This window comes from Aulostomus chinensis, chromosome 1 (genome assembly GCF_037954235.1).
Source record: "Aulostomus chinensis isolate RoL2024-O1b breed Wild chromosome 1, RoL_Achi_v1.0, whole genome shotgun sequence".
In the NCBI taxonomy this organism is placed as follows: Eukaryota; Metazoa; Chordata; class Actinopteri; order Syngnathiformes; family Aulostomidae; genus Aulostomus; species Aulostomus chinensis.
Genome location: NC_141320.1, coordinates 23,176,751 through 23,182,743, shown reverse-complemented (window position 1 = coordinate 23,182,743; position 5,993 = coordinate 23,176,751). Strand labels below are relative to the sequence as shown.

Here is a 5,993-nt window from a genome sequence, read left to right as displayed (position 1 = left end):
GAGAGGCTGTTACCATGGGGACAATGTTTACTTTGTCCTGTTACTAGGAGGAGGGATTTACCTGTGGCTGAGCATCGAAGGCAGCTTCAAGGAACCAGAAATGCCCTTATTTTGATATGACTTGGTTCAAGGATTCCCCTGAAATTCAAGGCCCTGAATGGGAAAGTATTTACAAACCTGGTAACTTAAACAACAAACCAGTCAAACCACAGCTACCAGTTTAAACTTCAGACTTGGAGGTTCATGTTCATGATCGACTTCCAAAACTTGACTTCAGAAATCTTTGAACCCAGGATATTTTTTTACTCTTTGATTTCAGAATTTTGTCTTTGATGTCATCGTGACACAATGGACCGAACCTCTAGATTTGATAGTCTACTGCCCTCTGGTGGTGAGGCAGTGGGGATGCAGGTGATCTGCTGGTCTGGTTGAACGTGAGTGGACAGAAACCTTGTTGAGGTGACTGGGAGTTCCTGACTGTGGTGAGCTGCCTTGCTTCTCCTCAGGTCTTCATGGTGGCTTTCTGCTGGACTGTTGTTGAAGGGAACATGGCATCCTATCATTTTCAGATCTGACATCTGGACAGTGGACAGATGTGACATCATCATGGTCTCACTGCCTGCTTTGTTCATGGATCAATGGAACATTGTGTTGGAACCTTTATTGTAGAACTGCTATGAGCTGAGAGCTCAGTGTTGTTGGAACAACGCAGCTCCACATGGGACTGATGTGATGAAGAGGTTTTTATTGAGCTGAAGCTGGAGAGCAACAATCAAAATGGAGCAGCAAACATTCTGATGGCAACGTTTACAGAGGAAAACTGTTGCAGAGTTCAGAGTCCCAGTGAGTCAGGTCAGGACTGGGAACACTGGTCTCTCCTCAGCACCTCTGACACTGGAGTCTGGGAGCCCTGGGTGGCCTCACAGCTCACCGAGCCCACCTTCCTCCACTGGTCTGCAGGGAGCCTCAGGGTGCTGCTCCAGCTGTAGAGCCCGTCCTTCTCCAGCACCCCGGGGCTCCTGCTCTCCTCCCCGCCGCCGCTGCTGCCGTCCACCTTCCAGGCCAGACTCCAGTCTGAAGGGAAGCCCTTGTTGGCCAGACACACCAGCGTGACCCTCTCCTGCTGCAGCTCCTGGCTGGAGGGGGGCAGCACCGTCAGGGAGGGAGGGACATCACCTAGAAGACACCGCTCAGATTAGAGGACGGGGCAGCTGTCAATCAAACCCTGCTGCTTGGACACCAGGACTGTGAGAGCAGATTTCCTCTTGAAGGAGTTTCTGTCAGATGTTTCTCTGCTCCAGCAGTCACTCACTCACACATTGTTTCACTTCCCTTCAAGAAGCGTCTCAGAAAGAGTCCTCACCGCCCAAATAGAACCAGGACCCTGACAGTGGAGGAAAGCCCCTTTGGCAGCAGCTCCACTTTGAAAACTGCCATCAACTAAAGCTTCTCTGTTCAGTCATGAAGATGAAGAACAAAGAAACCCCACACATTCCAATCTCCCTGATTCAGCTGCTGGTAGAATGGACTTGTAGCAGATTGAGTCCTTGAACAGAGGGGTTCACCTCACTGAGGCTGACAGTCTCCAAGCAGAGTGAAGCAACCAGCACCAATGATTCTACAGGGGATTTTCAACCTGCACTCATCAAACACTGCAAATGAGTGACAAGCAAACGGCAAATTAGAAAATTACATTGAAATGAAATGAAATCTGTTCCATTCACCATGTAAAACCGGGCCATTTTCAAATGGAAGCGTCCGTTCTTCTTGATGTGGACTTCAGTCCTCACTCATCAAACACTTCAAACTGAAGGGACACCCATTGGATCATTTCTACACTTCAAGGAGTTCAATTTCAGTCTGACAGGAATTTGGACAGAAACCTTCTTGGAGTCGTTCTCCACGTTAAAGCAGGAGAACTCAACACATCAACACACAAACTGTTAAAAACACACAAAAACTCTGCTGCAAATGTTCCCAGATGGAATTTACAACCAAACTGGACAACATTTTCCTCAGAGTTTGAGCAGAAACTTACGTCCAACATCCAGTCTGGTTCCTCCACCGAACGTCCACCACAGTGACACAAACTCATTGAAGCGCCGTACAAAAACCTCTGACTGTAGAGACACGACTCTCTGACTGGGAAACACACACCCACTTGAGTCAGAAGCCAGCAGTCAAACGTCTGAGCTGCTTTGAACCCTGCCAGCACAGCAGCAGGTCAACAAGTCTGCTTCCATATTCTAGATGGTCATGAATCAAGAGATTAGACCTGAAAATGAAGAGAAGTCACGGAAGCTACGGAGCCCCAGAGCGGCCAAAGAGAGACTTGAACAAGTTCCCTCAGTTCATCAATCCATGGCCAGGAGATAGAACCTGTTCCCTCTGATGCAGAACTTGGAACCGGCTCTATTTGATGACCACAAATGAACGAGGTTCATCATTAAAAAATCAAAAAAATCAAATGAATCCCATTGTGGGAGCAACATCTGGCTCCAACATGTGTTTTCTGTCTCTCTGGCCTCTCCAGGGCTCCGTACTCATCACATGAAGGTCAGAGCAGCTAAAAAGGAGCTCTGACACATCCTGATCAATACTCTGATCAGGTGATTGATTGATTGACGGATGCAGCAGCAGCATCAGAGCGTCCACGTCTCTGCTGAGTCCCTCTGAACATTTCCATAGAGAGACACTTTGCATCAGCAGCACCATGCTCCAGTGCTCCGGGACACTTTATAGTCCTGAGACTTGAACCCTGGATGACTGACAGCTGTCCGTCACCACAACAGAAGCCACAGGAATCTGCTCATCAGAAACATGGCGTTGACCTCCGCCCTCGTCTGGACGCTCCTCTGCTGCTGCTTGACAGGTAAAGTCCAGAGGGTCCAGCTGCTGTCCTCCATCAACATGGGTCCTCTGAGATGAAGCTGCTTGATGGTTGTGTGTGTGTCTCCTCAGAGTCCAGAGGTCAGGTCACCGTGACTCAGCCTGCAGCAGTGAGATCTGCTCCAGGAGACTCCGTCTCCCTCCCATGTTCAACCAGTCAGGATGTTTATAGTGGGAACCGTTTATCCTGGTACCAGCAGAGAGAAGGAGAACCTCCTAAACTTCTCATTTACCTGGCAACCTCGAGAACATCAGGGATTCCAGCTCGTTTTTCAGGCAGTGGATCAAACTCTGGCTTCACTCTGACCATCAGTGGAGTTCAGGCTGAAGATGCAGCCGTTTATCACTGTCAGAGTTATCACAGCATCAACAGTCAGGGGGTGTTCACACTGTGAAAAACCATCGTACAAAAACCTCCCTCAGTCACACTGAAGTGAAACTGAACTGACTGCTGCAGCTGGGAGCTGCTGACACACACACACACACACACACACACACACACACTCACACACACACACACACACTCACACACACACACACACACACACACACACACTCACACACACACACACACACACTCACACACACACACACACACACACGCACACACACACACACACACTCACACATACACACACACACACACACTCACACACACACACACACTCACACACACACACACTCACACACACTCACACACACACTCACACACACACACACACTCACACACACACACACACACAGGCTTGATGAGAAGAACTAGAACTAGAAGAACTAGGATTCAGATTTTCTGCTGATGACGTTGTGATCTTCATCCCCAATTCTTCATCCTGATTGTGGTCCTTCATCAGATTAGCAGCTTCTCTCTGATGATGTCACTCACATCAACTGTGCTTCTGCTTGGATTTTCAATGAACTTCAAGAAAAACCAGCAGCAGCAGCAGGGAGGGACGACTGGACCCTGCAGAGAGAGACTGATCAGCTCTAAAAGGGGACAGGAGGCTGAGACTTCTGCTGCTCGTCCTCACACGACTCTGCTGAGGAGACTTTTGGAGGAAACTCGTCTTCGGTCGCTCATTTCTCTCTGAGCTCAGTAACCATAGCAACCGAGAGGCATCGCTGCTGGACCGTGACAACAGACGGTTTCAGAACTAAAGATAAAAAGAAGAGAGAACTCTCCGTTACTAAGTTTCAACAGCCAAAATAAAAGCAGCTTTGGAAAGTTTGAAAAACCACCAGAATGAACACTTGTTGGTTCATCTGGTTTGGTTTCACTGAAGCCAAACACAAGATCCAGATTTTCCTGGTCCTCCTGCTAGCAGGCGTCCCTGACTGGACTAAACTACACCAAACAAAACTGTTTGTCAGGACAAGTTGATTTTACAGAGCGTGGAGAGAATTTTGAATTGAAACCATCTTTTTATTGCAACAGGAAAAGATGGAGGTCAACATGACACAAGAACCCATCTTCAACAGACGCAGTGAGAACCCACAGAACACTGAGGTTCTCAGAGCGTCTGTGAGCCCCACTGAGCCAAAAACTCTTCCACACTGTTCACTGGTGAATCAGAACTAAAATCTAGCCTGATTCTGGCTTCACCGTGGACACAAACATTGGCAGCAGCTCTTTATCCAAACCTTCTCCATTTGTTTGTTCTTCTTTTGTCAATGGACAACTTGGCTTCTCCCGCAACAAACTTGAATATTTGCCAGGTTTCTGCCCATTGTTCTCCTTTGGACCTTCACTAAATTAAAAGCAGTCTGAGCCCAGATCCCATTGCATCATGCAGAGATAAAATCCTACCAACCAAACAAACCCCTGAGTCTGGGACAGTCCAAATATCAGTGTTAGATGGTTTCAGGCTCTTGGCAGAAGGGACACTGGGCAGAGACACCAGGGTCCATTTGAAGCAGAGGTGTTGACCACGAAAGTTCCATGAAGGATTCACCACTGCAAACCTGCAGACCTCTGATTTCAAGGTGCTTGATACAACAGCCTCCACACCAGCTTGCAGCCGTCCTCTACCTTTAGTCTGTCTCAACACAGTGTCCCTTCTCCCTCCCAGCTCTCCCTTATTGAAGGCCTTCACTCAGCATTTGGAACACCCAGCACGTTCAGGTCTGCAGCCAGAACTCACAGAACTCTTGTCCATTAAAAAAGTCCCCTCATATGTCCAGCTGGGGAACCGTTAAGATTTCAATGTGCTTCATGTCAGAAATATCAAGACCAAAGTCCTGGACCCAGGCACCCTCTGTGTCTGGATCAGTGATGAACCTGTGAAGTTCAGGAGCTGAGAGGCTGCCACGGCCGCACTGAAATCTAGACTCCCTGATCTGAAAGAGGCCAGAGCAGCACTGTGTGGCTCTGAACTGGCGTTTGGGGGAGTCACTACTTTGAAGGAGCAGGCCCAAGCCGCTCACTCCCCATGGGCCAGATTTATGATGCAAGGGATCCTCAACACTGAGGTATCAATTAGTATGCAAGTAATTCTACACAAACCTGGTCAATGACTGCCAGAATGTTTTTGATTTTTATTCATGACAAATAACATTTAATGTACTGCAGTAGTTTCCAATATATTCCACTATATTCTTGTTTGATACAAGAGGCTTTAATCTGTGCCTTTGATGTCATCATAAATATATGAAGGTCTTGTTTCAGTGTCAGGAACCAATCAGAGCAGCCTCCTCCTGACTAAACAGCTCTACTCATCAAGACCCTGACCCCAGACTCTTCTTGGTGAACTGATCAGAGATCAGATTAGTAGAGAAGCAGTGACACAAAGGGAAACTTCCTCATTCCCTGAACGCAGCTTCATCAAACAGAGCAATGCTAACTGTTCACCTGCAGTCGTGATGTCATCAGGACAGGAAGTTGATCAAACGTGTAACCTAGATGAGAGACGTATCATTAGTTGTGTTACTGCTCCTTTAATAAGTGCCGGTCAGGTGACTACAGCGGCCCCTGCAGTAGAGAGGGAGAATAACGAAAGCAAGAGCAGCACGCTACAGACAGCAGACGGACGACTCGAGAATGAGAGAGGAAAGAGTAAACAAAGCAGACTCTTTTGAGGTTTTCTCCTTGGTCCCTTCATTTTTTGAGA

The 5,993-nt window shown here is 47.8% G+C and overlaps 1 pseudogene; it reads right to left on the bottom strand.

The window, feature by feature from the left end:
- Nucleotides 1-661: 661 nt before the first annotated feature.
- Nucleotides 662-2,243, bottom strand: LOC147270816 (Ig kappa-b4 chain C region pseudogene; annotated as a pseudogene).
- Nucleotides 2,244-5,993: the final 3,750 nt, after the last annotated feature.